The sequence below is a fragment of the Embiotoca jacksoni genome, unplaced genomic scaffold (genome assembly GCF_022577435.1).
Source record: "Embiotoca jacksoni isolate LCO1_2020_lvr unplaced genomic scaffold, fEmbJac1.0.p SCAF_49, whole genome shotgun sequence".
In the NCBI taxonomy this organism is placed as follows: Eukaryota; Metazoa; Chordata; class Actinopteri; family Embiotocidae; genus Embiotoca; species Embiotoca jacksoni.
Genome location: NW_027185402.1, coordinates 1,757,720 through 1,777,483, shown reverse-complemented (window position 1 = coordinate 1,777,483; position 19,764 = coordinate 1,757,720). Strand labels below are relative to the sequence as shown.

Sequence of the window (19,764 nt, the reverse complement as noted above, 5' to 3'; positions counted from 1 at the left end):
ACTTGAAAATATATATAACTTTCTTTTCTAGAGCAACGAGATCCAGAAACAGAATTACACTTTGAAAAAGCTCCTCTATCAGTCACTCTCGGTCCTCCTGAGTTCTCCGTCACGCTTCTTTTGTTTGTTGATTGCCCCTCCTCCTGCTCACGGTTGTACTTGATTTGTCACTTCCCTGTCAGGGTGTTAAAGGGCTCTTTTTTTTTTTTTCCCTTTCTGCTACAATATATTAATGTATTCACAAAAACACAGACAAATGCAGCAAAAGCAGCTCTGGTTATTGCTCGGATGCAATTTACATTACATACCACAGAGCAAACATTTGTGAAAGGGCCGCATGGTAAAGGCAGATGTTCAATTCGATTAAAACCACTGCAACTCCAAAAAGAAATCAAAGAGAAATGCTAATATACATCTGATCAAGTTTCCACATTTTAAAGGAATACTATAAGTTTGAAATGTCAATGAAATCATCCTGGCTTCAACCTTAATCACCAAATGTATGCAAACTATTTTTCAGTCAAATGACATAACCACAAGATGGTGCTGTGCATCACCATTTGCCTTCCAAGACTCCATCTCTCTAAGTGACTCTGAGCGACTGGCATCATTAAAAATACGGGCTTCCTTCTCTTTGATTTGCTATCCTACAGCCTCATTTATATGCAAAAATGTAATAAATAATCAATTTTTATCAATGGATTAAGATTTATTTTTACACCAAACTAAGTGGGTTCCTCCTCTTCACCAGACAAAAAAATAAAAACGCACTGTACAAAGTTGTCGGAATTTAACTTAACCTAGGAATACAAAAACATTTATTTCGTCAGTATTCAAAATTGTACTTATTGAATGTGTATTTACATTATGTTACACTTATTTCCGGAAATACCTATTTCCAGTCTCTAACTCTATAAAAGATAGATGCTCATTCTACCTCAGAAGGAAAGACTCAAGGGTGACTTCTAAAGAGTACAATGAAATAGTAGAAAAATGAAACAAACATTTGGAGTAAATTACTTGTTAAGAGACTGGCTTTCAACCTTGACACATGTCAGTGTGGCTTTACAGCCGGCATAATTACAGCAAATCCTAATCAGTAAAGAAAATGACATGTATTCATACTGTATGTAACTGTAACTGAATATAAGGACAAGGGTGATGATAAAATAGAATATATTGAAATTACAATAAAATCCAGTAGATGGCAGTCTGTCAATACAGAATCACATCGTCTACACCCCTCCAGTTTTTCCAGTAGGTGTGCCTTTCATCATCAGGAGAGGTCCCTTACATGCAACATCTTCTCAGTGCAGCATGACGGGTGAATGCAAAGTGACAGCGCAAATGAGCTTTCATTGCTGCTCTAATGAAGTACACAAGCTATTTGGATGTGGAATATATATAAAAAAACAGCACATGGATCAATGATTTCATGAAGAAATCACCATTCTCTCTCTCACACTCACACACACACACTCACACACACACACACACACACACACACACACACACACACACACACACACACACACACACCTCTGCAGTGTTTTTCCCTCCTTCATTTTCTCCCCTTATATCTCTCGCGCTCCATCTCTCACACTTGTAGAAAGCCGAATGGCGTCACCACCCACCACTACACACATTCAGCATCACACACACACACACACACACACACACACACACACACACACACACACACACACACACACACACACACACACACACACACACACACACCTCGCCATCTGTCTGTGCAGCGGCCCATGTCTCTTGCACTGGGAGCAGTTGGGAGCAAGAGAGTGAAAGAGAAAGTGTCTCTTGGCTCTCCAGTCCTGAATCCCACTTCCTCTCCTCTTTCTCCTGCTGTGCTGTTGTCTATCAAACGGTCTCACAACATTACGCTGCCCGCCGATGGGCTCTCCCTGCTATTGTAACACCGACAGTGAAAACATTTTTTTCCGAAAGCCTATTTCAGCTTAGATCGTTAACTACAGGACCATTTCCTCACAAATGCTAAAGCTCACCAAGAACAAAAATATAGATGCTTAATTAGCTTATTTTTAGTTCATAAAAAGTTTCAAATTAAAACCACAGATGGCAGAACTACACCCGCCGTTTCTTGACAAGCAGACATATTTGGTAAAAGAAAACAGTGGGACCGGCATGTTTCCTGCGACAGAATGCAAAAAAAAATCTGCAAAAAGTGGATATCATTTGGTTATTACAGAATGGAAAGAAGAAAAAAGCAGAATGAATTTCTCAGCTTGCTCCTTGATTGTATTTAACAGCATGAGCTTATTGTATGTGCAAAAAAAATAGCAGGAATCACAGATCACACATCACTCATTAAAATCCACTGGAAAGTCGGTGATAGGTGTCATCGGGACTGTTTTTTGTCAAGATTTTCTGCTCTTTATGTTGGATTTTCATAAGCGTGCGACTCTACAAAAAGCTTTGCAGGCAGCTTAAGTAATTTGAACAAAAATGCATCACCTCTCTCTCAGTCTCCTCCATTTAGACAGCAAGCAAAAGTGCCTTCATAACGGAGCTATATTCAAATGGAGTGATAAGAAATGGCAGCTATCAGCAAGCGGTTTGGGAGCTGCATTCAACTGTTATTGTGTGTGTGTGTGTGTGTGTGTGTGTGTGTGTGTGTATAGAAAAATGGATTTATGTGGCCTATCACTTAGCAGACGCAATATGTGGGTGAATGTGGGCTAATATAAGATTATGGGATGACTGAGAGGGTTAAGGAAAGGGCCAGGTGCTGCCTAAAGGTAAAGAAAGGATGATCAAAGTCCACAAACGTACGATAACAAATAATTTATTTTCTTCTATGGAGCTTGCACATTAATTACAATTTTTAACTACAGATGAGTAATTTGGATATGGAAAGAAAATAATTACATTCCTAATGTTTGCAAAATTAAGGGACTGAGTGGAATTTTTGTGGCTGGAGATGTTTTTAAAAAGAAGCGCCCTTACACAAATTATCAATATTTATTTCTGACCCCCATCACCTATAAAAAAACGATTGTGTGCCACATTTTTAAATATAATATTTTAATAGAACTGCAAAGCGGTGAGATTGTCAAATTTAAAAAAAAAAATTATATATATATATATATATATACATATATAATGGCTATTACTGCTACAGAATGAGTGTCATGCTTGATTTTAATTGTATTATGAGCCAATTTATTATACCACCTTTTTTCCCTTTTGGCCCTCCAAGCTATCAGCTGATTATGATAGAAAAATACAGATGGATTTACTGTCCTCAGTAGCTTTCCAGTTTGACATCGGCCGAGGCTTGATCAAACTCAGTCAGGTGGACTGGACAAAGGTGTCTGTCCTGCTACCGGAAAAGCAAAATGACTCGAGGGTACAACGCTGATTATTTAACTATGTGCCTCTTATGTGCATATGTATTAATTTACTATTTAATCCTTTCACCCCCCTCCAAAATGCTAAAATCCCGAATGAAAAGTTATTGTGTTCGAACATGTTTTCATTCACATTTAACTTCAAAGATGATGCTTGTATTTAGTATTTCAAACAAAATCTGAGACCATTTTAAAGACTTGTTTTGCAATCATGTACAGATTTAGATCTCAAAAGCTACTTTTTCTGTTTTGAATATCGTTCTCTCCTCCCCATTAAATGCAGTAGGGAGAAACAGGCTTGGCGGCAGCAAAAAGCCTCATGTTTACCCCTTGGCGCGGAGCTCGTGCCATGTCCAGACTTGTAAATCAGGCCCATTGAGGTAGCATAATGCCGATGATTATGACAGCCAGTCGCAGGGGAGTGATAGAGGGATGTTGAGTTATGGGCTTGGGGAGGATGCCCAGAACTGAAGAGTCTCACAAATGGAGAAGCACTTTCACCAAAACACAAGTCCCCAGATGGGGACTAATGCTGCAGTTGGCGGCTGCGCCACCCAAATGAATGCACATTAGCTGCTCAAAACCCCCAGAATAGTGAAGTATGCTTTTTTATTCTTATTAATTCCTAGTTCTGCTTTTTTTTTTTTACTCGCTTGCTGTTTGATAACATTCAAAAAGGAAATTAAAAAAAAAAAAAAGAATAAAGGAACAAGACAGTCAAAGTATTTAGAAAGTGTTTTGTGTTGCACTAGCATGCAATGCATCACTTAACTAGATGGGCCGGGGAATGCTATTCCATTCACTGTACTACTAAAGAATGTACTGTTTGCATTCCACTTTATTCATTCTACTCCCCTTTGCGCATGAACGATCATTCATTCGCATTGATCGTCAGCCATGATAATACAATCAGGCGTAAAGCCTGACAAGGCTGGCTGGTCCGATAGATCAGAGCTGCTGACAGCAGAGCTATGCACAGGTCATAAACCCTCACCTTCCCCGTTTGACCCCGCATCAATTTGGCGCTTCCCAATATGAATGCAAATAACGATGCATTTTTGGTGACATGTTTATGGTTATCTCTGTATCTCCCCTCGCTCCGCCCGCTGCGCCTAAATGTGCTGATGTTACTGAACTAATGGGATTGAAAAAGGTAACCTACTGCTCACTAGTGGTCAGCTCGCCACGACCCCGCTCCTCCAACGCCTCCCCGTAACGTAAACTCAAGCATGAGTGCATTCCCATGCTTACACACACACACACACACACACACACACACACACACACACAGAGTATATGCATGTCCTCCACCGCAGTCACTTGTGTATGCATTGAGCTGATAAGTACTGCGGTTCATTTTCCCCATGGCGAAGCACAGTAAAAAACTGGGGAGTAATAATTGCTTTGGGGGTGGGGGCAAGACGAGGATGGCTAAATATGCTTGATTGCCTCCTAAGCTTTGGTGCTGTGTAATGAAATATGGCTTCTGCAGACAGGGGCTCCCGTGCGATAGCTTTCTTGTCACTTTCTCACTTGCCTTTTTTTCCCCCTCCCCGCACCCTTTCACTCTTATGTTCTGGCATGTTCATATTTGCTCGCCCGTTGCCGTGGTTGTAGAATGGAGGCCATCAAAGCATTGGTTACCATTGAACACTTATCTTAGCTATAATGTAATAATTATGGAGGCCAAATCCAGCCTAATTGAGTATTCCTTACCGCATCAAAAACGTCAGGCGCCCTAATTTTCTTCTGTTCTACAATTTAATTTGTAGATTCATTAGTATGAACAGGGTGTACAGAGAGAACACATAACAAGGAGCTCAGCAAAACACACTGGTGATGAGGACAGGTTGCCGGGACCAGATATATCCTCACCTGGATAATTACGGTCATTTGCATGGAAAGACTGTACAATTGAAGACCTTTTAATGCCGCTAAATATCAAGTTAGCGTATTTGCTTTTACAAAAATAGAAAAAAAAAAAAAAAATCATTCAAAATAATGTTTGAAAATATAAAGAGTCAACTCAAAGCTCAGCCAGTGTAGCTAAAATAAATAAATAAAATATTTATCCCCAACTCATTTTTGTTGCAATCACCCAAGGCACATTTCTCCCTGTTGGTTAAATAAGTAGCTAATCACTTACAGGAATATTAGTCCACAGGCTTGTATGGGCACAGCAGCATCTGCTAATGCATTTAGCAAGAAAATAGCCTGAGAAAATCTTCGCAGCACATTAAATAGACTTAAAAAGGCTTTTTTTTTTTTCCCCTCTTTTGCTTCCAGAAGAACTCACAAGCCTAATTTGTTGTGCTACTTAAAGGAAAATGTAATTACACTTGTTTTCATAATTCACAAAGTCAATCGATAAACGTGGTTAAGTCATTCTCGACTGCATATGCAATTTTCTGTTCCTTCATCTGAAATTTGGTTGAAAAACAAGTATTCTGTCTGTCTTCACTATATATTTTGTTCATGATGGTGCTGAGTAAATTAACTAATTAAATAACAGTATAACAATAAGAGTTTATATGGAAAACGCAACACTAAACTTGATCGGCGCTTTACTTTTTAGTAAGCAGTCCTTGTTGTTTGGAATAAATGTCGAGAAGTGCCAGTTTGTTACTCCACGCAGACAGGTGGATTAAGCTGTTCATGCCTCTCCTGTTCCTTTCTGTCTTTTTCATTTATGCAGTTCTCTTTCCTGAGACGTCAACCACAGGATGAGGCCTGCGGCAGGTAAGAAACTGAGAAGAATAGCTGATGAGTTGAGGACAAGAATGCTCTGACCTCTGTTATGCATAATTTCCCATTTGTTTAAATTTCATGCAACACATTAAGGGTCATCACACGCTATGTTTTCTCAGTATTTTCTAATTCTTCCGATTGGAGGTGATCATGTTTCCAAATATCCATCTGTTTTGCCCATTTTGAGTGCCGAGGCAGGCCGGAGAATATGTCAGGGGATATCAAATCAAGTGTTAAGCTGAATCTCGACTCCAGCTCAATCCCTCCCATCTCCTGACCTGCAACGGCGCGGGGGAAACAGACTATATCTGGCAACCTAAACCTTTTTAAGGTGACTGAGAGAGTGAGGGAGACTGACTGGCATTGATGGGAACAGACCAGGACTGTGCGATGCTGTGCTGCACTGTGCCCAGGTCTCAGAAGCCTGATTGATAGAGTGTGATGAGACTGTCACTGAGCAAGAAGAGCAGCGGAGACATAGGCTCGATGGAAGGAGGGAACTTGGCTGACCACGGGAGAGAGATAGAGAGAAATAAATTTGAGAACATGCGAAGGATGAAGTGAGGGAATGAAGTGGCTGGAAGGAATGTGTTTCGGACATATGAAGGATGAGGGGGGGCTGAGTGGGATCACTGTCAGAGAGGGGAGTCAGATACTGAAAGGCTGGAGGATTCGCTTATATTTAAGTTAGATTTGACAGATTTAGTTGATATGAAACTGATTATTTTTGTCAAAATGGCATAAAACCTTTAAAAAAAGTGAGATTTAATGTATTCAAAATATAAATCATAAAGCACTCATGACAAATTATGGCTGCACTTCATTAAATGTGGGTTAACCCAAAAAGCTATATTTCACTTAATTCGGGTGTCAAGCCATGAAGAGAAATTTGTATTAATCTGCTGAGCTTTAGTGATGTTTCCTTCTTCGCCCTAATACACTGGAAGTGAATCAAATTTTTACTCTGTTAGTTGTAAAAAATGACAATCACTATTGAGAACTCAGAGATAGTTTAAATAACTGTTAAAAAGTCATTATATGAATTTAACAATGATCCATCAATGCTGACATTTATGAAGGCCAGTTCTCAATTCTTAGCACTCCAAACTAATTTCAACATTTTCCAAAGTGTTGGTGAACAGTGTTTAATTTGTTTGAAACTTTGTCTGTGAGAAATAGTAATGAAACGTTCGTCCTAAACATGAAAGCACTTGTGTCAAAAACATTCCATACAAAAACGTAGTATGTTAAACCGATCAACTTAAAGCAACTTAGGCAAAATTCACTTTTTTATGGTCATGTTTAGTCATTTAAAGCACTTGGTTATGGCAAAGGAAAGATTGTCATCTTAATCAAATATAAAAATATCTAAGGAAACTTAGAGCATTACAGGCAACATGTTTACTTTTAATACTTATCAACAAAATACTCGGGACTCAGTCTCTAGTTTCACCACCCACCTAATATTAACCCGACCACCGCTGGTCTTGTTTGTACAAGACACTACCATGCACATAAACTAGAAAACTATTGTGTTTACTTCAGGGCAAATTATAGAAGTATATGAATTTAATTCTGAAAAGTCAAACTGTCGAGTCTGAAATATCTAGTCAATCTTGACGTGGAAATGAAGTTATTCTGTCCAGAAACGTCATAATTCCTGTGCTGTATGTCGTCTATGTGAATATGATAAAAGGTTTGCTTGCTTGTTTATCAGGACCTGCTTTGGACACAATATTAGATCTTGCGGACACAAGGCATCTTGGCAGAGAAGGGGATGCAGGCTGAGTTAAAGCCCTGTTCTGGGAATTCCACAGTTAGTGATTTCAGACTCAATAAAGGCACCATGTTTTACTTTTATCCTTGCCTGAGGAAAGCAAGCTGACTCACCAGAACGGCAAAGTTATTATTAGTGCCTCGTGTGGAGAAAAGCAATGTGTATGTGCATGTCAGTGTGTGAGAGACAGAGAGAGCGGCTGAGCTTGAGCAGCAGTAGCGAGCGCATGCAGGAGCAGCATGAGGAGCTCTTATCTGCCGCCTGCCAAGCCCTGACCAGGGCCCTGACTCCGGCGCTCCCTCCCTCCCTCCGCCCTTCTCCAGTGGGGCTTCCCACAAGTCTGCTAGAGGCAAGAGGGCCAGGTGAAATAAGCAATTCCCATTCAGGGACGAGAATGCCAGCACAGACGCGCCCCGCGAACTGGCTGCTCACTTTGGCAGATCAATGCGCTCTCTTTCCCTCATGCACTGCCACTGAGTGATAGCCAGGAAGAAAAAGAAGGGGGGAAATGAGTATGGGTCGAGAGAAGGGAGAGGCGGTTTTGTTTGTTTGTTTGTTTGTGTGTGTGTGTATGTGTGTGTGTGTGCGCGCGAGAGTGTGTGTGTGTGTGTGCAGAGGGGGTAGCGTGTTAGCAGGGCATTTAATGATATTCCCCATGGCTGCTCTGAGTGAGAGCTGTTGGAGGAAAATGGGAGAGGATGCTTTGCATAAACTCAAAAGACATGCAATATTGCTGTTCATCTTTGGAAGAAAAAGTGCCGTTCCTCGTCCCACCGGATATGAGAATATTCAACCGCTCAACTGGAAATTTTGCCAATATGAATGATATTAGCCACAGTCATATTAAAATGCTTAGTTGTGCCAAAATGAATTCCATACCTCTGCAGTGATGAGACTCATATGTCACGTACAAAAACCTGTGAGATGAAATATGCTTAATGTGGACAAATTCCCTACACAAAAAAACACATTTCTTTTCTGATACACCGAGTCTGTACTTGATATATTGTGTCTTGGTTCTTAGTCCATATTGATAATCGAAATCAGATTTAATAATATTTTTGTGAGGGCTGGTGTAAGACCAGCCAACGATGTCAGCACGCAGTAAATCACAGGTCTATATAATGTACAAAGACTCATTCATATCAGATTCCATGCTGCAGAAGACCTGTAATAATGCAAAACTGACTTCTTTATAGTTGTTAAATTTGAGTACTCCAGAGCTGAACCACTGTCAAAATCACCACCATAGAAATGATAAACTAGTTGCCGTTGTTCCAAAATTCACACATACTTCACACTGTATATATTTAATTGTTTATCTTGTTGGCAATTTAAGCTGCTACAGAGGAATCTTTCATTTTTGCAGATTTACTCCCATTTTCTTTTCAGAGGACTGAACCAAGGTTCTTCCTCATTTGAGGAACAAATATGTCAGAGACCTAAAATTGGGTTTACTCTTTGATGGATTAAATATGATCATGCATTGTAAATTCAAATCTGGCTATCAAAAAAAACAACAACACTGGTTTGCACTTTGTACTATGCCGACGTTGTGGCACTTTTGCTGACCTAAATGTTGATGTATCCATTTTTCTAATGTACAACAACTGGTTTCACAAATATCTAAAGCAACTTGATCAGAAAACAGGTGTTCTCACATATTAACACATGTACTGCTGCCGTCACATTTTGTAAAATCTCTAAATTTTGTCTCATAAGGGGAAAGGGATTTTTTTTTTTTTTTTAACTAAAACTTCTCTAAATCCTCATTTACTTGGGTCATGTGTTGTAGTCTACTGTGTTCCTATATGCATAGCAAACAGCTGCAAACCACAGAAGACGGGAGATTAGAATTTATAAGAAAATGAAATCACCTTACTCCCTCTTGTAAATCTTGAAGGAGCGATAGTCTCTAAGCAATCCAGACCACTTCAGATTCATTAAAGTGTGCATGCCAAATCTGTGCTGACTTAAAATGACATACTGAAGAAACTGGAGAAAAAAAAGAAAAAGCAATTGCTTAATGAATAAGCAATGAATTAGGGGTCCAGTTTGAACAAGGAAGTACATGAGCACTTGACCTGAATTTTATTCACTGTATAATATGAGAAGAAGCCTTTTACAGCTGTGTCATAATTGAAGCTGGAGTCTTAATCATTTGGTAGGACGCATACTTCAATGTGTAGAAATGTAATACATTTTTACAGTTTCACTATTTCATTTTACAAGCTCATGAAACATATCCCAATGAATTCAAATGGGAACCTAAATGTCTCACAGGTAGCCCCAGAATGAATCACTCATCCTGACATCTCCGCTGCTTCAACAGGAAACGTAGACAAAAACTCCAGATGCTAACTTCATATTGGAAGATATATATTCCAGTGACATATGTGGCACACAAATTGATTTAACCTTTTTTGCTGCTGCTCAGGGAGCTCACTTATAACTCGGAGTACAGTTCAAATTCTTATAAACTATTTATTTAGCTATTCTCTTTGTTTTAAAAGGTAATCTATCATCCAATTCTAAAAGCCCGATGCTTTCTCCCTCCCGCTGTCTCAAGTCTCTCGACATCAATGAAGCCTGACTTGAAAATATAGTCAGACCTATGCAGACATGACAGCAATAAAGTGCACTTGATTACATGGTTGAAAGTAAGGACAAGGAGACAGAAGAGCGGAGGATAAGAAAATAGAAAAGAGCACAGCCTCTCAGCTTTGATCGCACTGAACATTTTGAAGTCAGAAAGTCCCTTTTGTGTGCTGTCTTTGCAGAGGCAGGTGCGGGAAGGTTGAATGTTGGCCATCAGCTGTCAAGGCAGTAATGAACAGTGTTTACTAGTAATACCAAGCGCTGCCACATTTCAGGGTGTGAAATGTCAAAGTGTCCATTTTCCCCAAGCTCGTCAGAGGCTACACTGTGATGGTTTCAGCTGTAAACAATGGGGGAAGAGAGGCAAGAGAGCAACAAGGAACTCTCTCCGTTTCACCCATTACAGTCAGAGTAAGTGTGAAAGAGTGGTAGAATGTCAAGCCAAGAAAAATAGAGACGCTTGCAAAGGATAGAAAAAGTGTGTTTCAAATGGATTCCATTTGGCAGACACGTAATAATAGCTATTAAACAAAACCGAGGGAAGGAAAGCAAGAGAGGCCGAGAGAGACACACAAAGACATGGAAAGACAGACGGAGGATGCGAGACAGACAGGCAGAGAGACACCTGCTGTTGCATCACCTGCTGTAATAATAGTGTTGACATTCAAATAGAAAGCTCTGACAATAGGAGCTCGCTGAGTCAGCACCCGGTATTCAAATAAAAAAGAACACATCAGGAAATATTAGCAAGCGTCAGGACTTTTCATAGCACACACTGAAAACCACTTGACCCTTTGGCATCCCACAAGTGCTTATGTATTATAACGGAGTGTGTGCATGTGTGTGCACGCAGGCGAGCACAGGCGACACATTAAATGAGCTGATTCTCCACCAAAGTCTTATTCATTCCATACTAGTTGTCGATCTGAGGCTATGGATAGAACTATACCGGTATTGTATGTTTATTTGCACTGTATGTAAATGCAGGTGGAGCCCAGTGCAGTTAATTATTTCACTGCCTTCCAATTAAATTAATTAAACCTGTGCTGTCGGTTTGTTTTCCTTGATTGGCATTCCAATTCCACTCACACTTCCACTCTTTAATTCTCGCTGGCACGGTAATCTTAAATAGCCAGGTTAAACATAATTCAAGAACGGAACGGATCATTAGCCAGCAAATTCTTTTTTGACTCTCTGTTTCATGCACCCCACATACCCCCAAAGAGCCTATCAATCAAAATCCGATTCAGCTGATATCACACCCACCATTGCACATATTTTATTCCCTTTTAAGTGCTCAGCAGTCTTTTGTATCAATGTAGACTTGTGGTGTTTGCAGTAGAAACTTTTCATGTTTGAACTCAGTGGGGTTTGAAGGACTGCAGATATCAGCAGATCCTTGCTGATGCAGAGGTCAATACCTATTATAGTAAAAGGAATAGTCAATATCGTGCTCTCATATTACCAGCTCTCATTGTGGTTGCTTTCAAAAGCTGTGACCCTGTCTACAGCGCTTTCATGATGAATCTGATGGCTTAACAGCATTGTGATTGTTTGTCTTCTTTTTTTCTTTATTATTTGAGCAGAACAATAAAAAGGGATGGACTTTGAGAGAGGAGTTTCATGTCTCTACAATACATCGAGTATTGGCTGGCTGTTCCAAAGTAGAGATTGATTGGGTGCTTGCCACCAATGCTCTTTGGAAAGGATTGTGCATGGAGCTTAGGCTTGCCAAATCACTACCACTGTTTTAAATCACTTCCAAAAGCTCACTGATATCGACTTCCCTTTACTTAATTATCTTTAACTAATTGTTCTTGCATGGCTTCTTTCTTATTGCAGTACTCTGAATCCATTAGTATGATAGGTAACAGTCAAATTTGGGACAGTCAAATCAAAGTGAATTACTTTGCTTCACTAACAACATGTGCTTTATAAAACATTTCAAAACTGTTCCAAAAATGCCCTTCATTATTGGCATCTTAATCATAATCATAATCATCTCACATTCAAACTAAATGTATTGACATAATATCCTAACTATGATCAATTTGCACTGACTTCTGACAAGGTATGGATAGAAAAACACACATTGCATAAATGTATTACTAGGATTATGATTATTTTTAAGGCAAGAAAAATCTTCTGCTACTTGGGAAAATCATATTTTTTGCCAAAAAGGTGCACCATTCGTACCATCGGTGCTGTGGCCCGAATAAATTAAACCCTAATCTGGAGCCATTTGGCACTCCAAATATTAATTCATTAAAAATCCCTCTATTTGTGCAGTATAAAGACTTATAAATTATTGTTTTTCTTTTAACAATCAGTTTAATTAATATCTGTATCACCTAACTTAACATATGTCATAATTAAGTCTTCCGAGCAAACATGTTCCTATTTGTCAATCCAATAGCAGACTGTGACTGCCAATTTTAGTACCAGGGAATATTGCGTTGCTTATACAGCAGGGCAAAACAATACGGTTAAGATGGTGTCTGATTTTCATGCCAGAGATAAAAACAATAAAAACATGTTTTTTTTTCTTTTTTTAAACATTGATAACAATGTGGAGAGTTGCTAAAAAAAAAAAAAAAAAAAAAAAAATACCATGCAAAAGCCAAAGAGCATGGTCTCTGATTTCCTTGTTTGGCAGCATTGTCTAAAACCAGAATTATTTTTTTTGCCACAGTTGGTAAATTAATACTGTCATAAAACAGGATTTCAGTTATTGCCATTGTGCTTTTTCACTTGTTAAATGTTAGTCGTACATGGAGGGAATTTATTAAAAAGAGCAAGACTGAAAAATTTGAATATCTAAATGTATTCAAAAAAGGAAAAAGAAGGGAATAGAAGTGCTCTGATATATACAAGAGTGCAGAAGAGTGCAGACAAGCTTGAGCAATTTTTTAAGTTTTTTATGGGAAATGAGATTTGGAATATGACAGAGCTCCTAATATCCTTACACACAGCGTTCCAGCATGTATGCTAATGCCCTGCCCTGACCACTAATACACAACAGCAAAAGTGGGCTAAATAAAATGAAGGCGGAAGCTGTGAAATATAATTCTGAATGGCTATAACGACTACAGTATCAGCTGTCCTGGATCTCTACTTCTTCATTCGGATGTTCTCATTTGTATCCACACCTGTGTCATTCACAGCCTTACGTCTTAACCTAATTTCATGGTCTATGAGTTTGGATGGATGGCTCTGCTGCAACTTTTACACTGAGGGGAGGAGAGAGAGTAACATGAGTGTGTGTGTGTGTGTGCGCGTGTGTGTGCGTGCGTGCGTGTGTGTGTGTGTGCATCTGTGTGAGTATAACACAATTGACACAAAGAGAGAGAGAGGGAAAGGGAGAGGGAGAGGGGGGGTAGTGAGGTGGGCGATGCGCTACTACAGTAGCAGGGAGAATTGTAGTCACTGTCTGATATTAACCTTTTAACCTTGTACTTCTCTGTTAACAAAAATACATTAAGCTCCTCTGGATAGCTGACAGTGAATTGGGGTTTTACAGACTTTCACTGAGCCTGACTGAATGATCAGAGGTGAAACCATTTTATGGTAATACCCTTCAATTACAGTAAAAGTCTGCTAAAAACACATGAGTTAAAGCCAGATGACATATTGCAGAATGTGTTAACAGTAAATGTTATTGTCGTTCATGATCTGAATGATACACGAACCATGGCCAACAGGAAAAGCGAGAGCTACTGAAAGCAAATAACATGGTTGACGTTGTAGACGGTGCAACCAATAACCTTAAAATCCCCTAACACAGGAGTCTGTTTCTTTGAGAACTGATGTTTCTCACAAAGTGTGAGTAAGTCTTGGTAATATGATTAGAAATTGTCCTAAGAGCTTTGTACACAAAACCATTTTTTGTCGATGTAATTGCTCGCTATATTCTTAAGAAAATGTCAGCAATGCCCTTTTAGTTCGCCAGAGTATCTTCATGGTGTGTGGCTTATTTAGCCAAACCAGGCATGACACCAATTAGACTGGAGGGAAATCGATTCCAACAAAGCTCTCGGCCGGGACAAACAATGAAATGATCAAAGTGACTGGATGTTCTGCTTGCGACAAGCAGCGAAATTAGTTTGTGCTTTAAACTTAGTTTTTAACCCAGTCTAAATCTGTACTTCTTGAAGATATTAAGAGTACTTCCCTGCGTAATACGAATACATGGACACAAAGACACAGATAAATGAGCAACAAAGCTCAAAGAAACTAAATACAAACTACAATGGTGTTTTGGCTGCAATAACACAAGGACAATCAAGGCCCATCTCATTGCGTCATTGCAGATTTTCTTTACCACTCAAGTTCACAGTTCCACTGAAGACAGAATTCAAGACCATTGCTTTTTTTGACATTTAAAGACTCATCTTCAATTTTGATGAAAGCAACCTACGATAGACAAACAGAACACTAAAAAGGTTGTATCCAAATAGCACAAAATAAATATTTAGCCCTTTTTTTTTTTTTTTAAATCTCATCTGACTAATCAGTTTTTATTTCCTTGTTTAAATCAAATTGTTTTACACATTTCTATCAGGCAGACTTAAAGCATTTCAATATAATCCTTTACAGATTGTTGATTTTTCATACGCGAAGGAGAGCAGTAATATCCCTCGCCAGTAATTTGGTCCCTTTTAATTCATGTACAGTCGGTGCACAGTGAAATACACAACTTTATGCAAATTAATAGTTTACCTTTGTCTGGCACATTGTTGTAAGAGACAACCACTGCTGTATTTAATCATCATCTCTTACCTTGCTTTTGAGGCATTTCATTTCCTCTGTTGTCATTATGCATGAGAATTTTGTGAAGTTCAGAAGAAGGAAATAAAACAAAAAAAAAACAGGGAGCCACAGTTAGCACAAAGCTTGTTTTAATTACTGTAGTATCTCACTTGTGCTCCAACGGTACATTCCTCTCTGAATTGTACAGTACAGTGAAAGACATTAAAATCATAATGAATATGCTAATTATCCTTTTTTATATTCAGAATCCCACAATGGTTTTATATTCGTATGACAATAGCACCATTTTATGTAAGCTATAATAAGTGCATGTAATTACTGATATTATAATAACGTGTGTCTGTGTCATAAAACAGTCGTCCATTGTGCTGAAATAAGCTACAGATCTACAGTATTATTGCAATCGGTAAACCATAAGATTAACCCTTAAATGACCGCAGACAAAGTGTTTGTGATTGTTCTTTTACAGTTCATTTTTAGGCTGTCTGCTGCCTGGCAACGTTCATTGTCAATCTTCATTCTTAAACGCCAGTCGGTCTGAGATAGACCCCTCATATGTCAGAACCACACAGACCATTTCCTGGAGTTGGCTGCGACTGTCGAGCTCCATGGACCGTGAAAGCCGTATACGCGATGCCCGGAATTACCTCATTGTAGAGTGCCACAGACGACCACATTGCCATGATCACAACCTTTACTTCAAGAGACACTAAAAGAGCTCACTTTTGGCCAGCTCTTGCCAACAAATATAGTGGGAACTGTTTTAACATCTTCAGGGAGAAACATAAAATAAATCCATTTTACAGTATGTGGGTAGAAACCGGGTAGAGTATAAATTATCATGTTAATATTGTCCAGCACATTCTGTCGGTTCGATCATTGATTTTACAATGAAGGATGATGTGTTGTTGTCGGGTTTTTTTGCATCAAAGGCGCCCATAAAATACAAAATCAAAAACACTTGAAATCTGTGTGAGTTTTTGGAATCTGGCCCACAATGTCAGCACTCAGTCTCTTGTCTTAACAAGAGGTGTCTGAGGCAAGAGTGGGGAAGAAACCCAACTCTCTCTGGTACAATTATAGAAGTGCACCGCAGTCACTTAGCCCGCTAATACACGGTGTGATATTAATTACTGTTTGTAAACAATGCACTTTGCAGAGATTATTGCATGCACTCGGCGTCCTCCATTTGTGTTTGGTAATTCTCACAAGTGATTAAGTGGTGCAGCTAGGACAGCTGTTCAAGATGAGTTCATTGGCATGTTTAATTAATTGCACTTGAGATAATTATTCAATCATTACTTTGATTAATTTTCTGCGTCCCAGATAATGCATCAAACGTCTGCTTGATGTCAATTGTTTTGAAAGCATGAGTGGAACAAGGCTAACCATTTTTGGTGGCTTGATTTAGGACTAAATTCTGGTGTGTTTAGAAAATAACGCCAATGTCGGCCGGCCATGATGGGAATTCATTATTATGTCTGCATGGTTGATCTGAGCCGCATGCCGATGCTCACTTAACAGACACGACGCAAAGGTTGTTGTAACACCCAACACCTGCCAAGCCTACATCCTTTCTTTGTGTTTCCAACGCATCAACAACACCCTGTCACTGCTCACTTCAACGTTCTGAGTTGATTCACTGTGCATTGTGTTTGAAACATGCTTATTCTGCACCTCCTCAGATATGCAGGGTAGTGGCAACATCCAACTGAAAGAAAGCCAAGCAAATCATTTGTGAGAGATCTTGTCAAACAGATTAATTCCCACCCTGGGCCTTGGGGTTCTCGACCGTTTTTCTGTCATGCTGCTTTGCCAGGCTCCCTCTTGATAATACCCCAAAGATAAAATTAATTGTGCAGGGAGATGTGGGATGGGGAGTATCTAAAAGGACCTTGAGCAACACATGAAGCTCTCGTTTTCTCTCCGCTCCTCTGAATGTGAAAACACAGAAACAATCAAACCGTCAGAAGCATGACACATTGCACCAATGATCACTAACTTTGTTCGGAAGTTTCTGGAAGTAGGAGGTTCTGAGAGAGATGTGAAGGGACAGAATCAACCCTCATGAAATATCCTCGTCTAAGAATGTCTATGCTCAAATTACCATCAAAGTGGAATCCCTCACTTCATCAGCAGTTTACAAAGAGAGACGGCACACCAATGTTTGTCTGATTGTGGTTGTACATCTTCAAATTTAGGAACCTTTTCTTCCCTTCTCTGACACTGACAATTAAAAGTTTAAACAAACCTACGATGCGACAGCTCAACCTAGTTTCACATCAAAATGTGTCATAGCTCTGTTGGTCGACAGCGAAACATGTTTTGGTTTTCACAATAACGGTTCATGGACTAAGATACCGAGTCTTTTCTAGGCTTTTTTCTTTTCTACCGCCGTCCACTTCACGCAACTGTCCAGTAAACTCAGCTCTCAGCCTTAGGATGAGGCGCTTAAACCGCGCGATCAGGGTTCAGAAAATGTCACTGTTAGGGTTAAATTGAGTTTGACGCGTAAGATAAGTTATGTTATCCAAGTTAAATAATTCACGACATTTTCAATCACTTTACCTTGTTAAAATATATTGCGGCTTAATTTTTCTCTTACGGACTCGAACACATCTCAGGGGTTTGATACATCGAACCAGCAACAGTCTCCTTCTTACGCAAACTTTATCAACATTTCCACACGGTCACATGGCCGACTCTCTTCCACAACTCAGTTTTAATTGTAGGCATCGTCACTTTTTTTTTTTTTGCCGTTATTGTGAAACTAACACATTAGTTGCTGTGGACCGACGAAGCCATTACACATTTTGATGTAAGACTGGGCCGAACGTCATCTTCAGAGGAATCTAAATACAACAAGATTCAGAATCTACTGCCATGGTGGCATCTCTGTGAGGCCTCTTTGTATGACAGGAGTGCAGCGTGCTAAATGTTAACGTCAATGGTAACGAATGATTGTACGGAAATTCAGTTGCTGAGACGTTTCACTAAACAGTGCTAAAGGACAAGCCAAAAGACAACCAAAGTCAAATTCCTTCATCCACACCACGAGCTGGACCATAAACCATTCGTCTTGGAATACTGCCCATTTAGCTATGCTACACAGTACAGCAGTTACATGCAGTCACACTTTAAGTGAAGCAGACCTTTCCCACAACCTCCTGTCACTGCATACAGCTCACAACATCAGCTAACAAGTGCTAATCCCCGCTGTGACAGTGTGCAGCCACACAATGTCTCAGGCTTTCATCACCATTGCCCTTCAAAAGCTACCAAAAGACCAATTTAACCAAGAAATATTCCACGGAGGACAAAGCAGAAGAGCAGGTAGATTATGGCAGCTGTACTTTTTTTTTTTAAGGGGCCCTTGGCACTTGAGTTGCCCCTGTCACCTCCACTGACAGATGGTGCAAATCAGCCTTTATATGCTGCTGCTAGAGACTTTGGACAGGCAGCCAAAGCGCAATCACAAGAGATCCACGTTTTCATGGGTAGATAACTGAAACAAAAGTGTTGCTTTTACGACTGCCACAGTCAAAACACATCAGTGACTGCCTCAGAGGTGGAGAACGTGTTACTGCTATAGTGCTTAAATCAGGGTTTTGTCTGCTATTGTCTTTTTATTTTTGGGTGACAACTGCAGACTACAGTGACTTAGCTGTTACTTTTTTTTTTCACAGCACATAATAAGATGCTGGAGCTGTCAAGAGTTGTAGTACTGCATGAATAAGAGATGAGATCATTGAATTGTTTGTTACGCATTCGGTTCTTTGTGCAAGGATTCGCAACATAGTCAAAGTGTAGTCCAAGAATGTGGCTGTGCTTACAGCAAAACAGTTCATGTGAAGGATATTATGTTTGCCACTTTCCCTGGATATGCATTTGGATCTCATTTTGGTGAGCATTTCACACACAACCCCACGTAAACACTCATAGTCCCTGGCAAGTCCACATCCAACAGTTCTGAGTTTAAGTAGTTGCCCCTGTCACAGTGTGACATCATCAACCGGGCTGGCAGTGTCCCAGTGGTGTCCTCCTTTGGAGCCAGAGATATCTTTCAACAGAGCTCATCCTGTGACGCTGTAGTGTCACTCAGGGGCCTAGACAGGCAGTGCAGCAAGGATGACAGCCCAGGAATGAGAGCTCAAGAGCAGGTAGAAATTATTGACAGGACCCTTGGGAGCAATTATGAGTCAACCCCAAGGGCTTGCTCAGAGGAAACTACGGCTTGTTTAAGTCTATTAAAAACTAGCTGCATCCCGTGTTAAGGAATAGCAGCTTTTGGTAGTTAGCGAGTCAGAAAAAACTTTGAAGCTCAACTGGTGACAGATTAATCATATGAACTGCAAGGGGTTGTCAAACTAAAGAGTTTAGCTTAAAAGTAAATTAAACTATTTGGATTTTCTGCTGGCAAAATCGTGTCAGTCATCATCCGTGAATCTGTGAAACATATAATGTGATGCGATTAACAAG

General features: G+C 39.7%; 1 protein-coding gene across 38 annotated transcripts in view; it reads left to right on the top strand.

The window, feature by feature from the left end:
- The window catches only part of LOC138210910 (receptor-type tyrosine-protein phosphatase delta-like), a 348,424-nt gene that overhangs the window by 139,531 nt on the left and 189,129 nt on the right, over nt 1–19,764 (top strand). For all 38 annotated transcript variants that reach the window (XM_069170312.1, XM_069170313.1, XM_069170306.1 and 35 more), the window contains exon 7: nt 6,088–6,131. The gene's annotated coding sequence lies outside the window, so the exon portion shown is untranslated. The remainder of the gene's footprint in view (nt 1–6,087; nt 6,132–19,764) is intronic.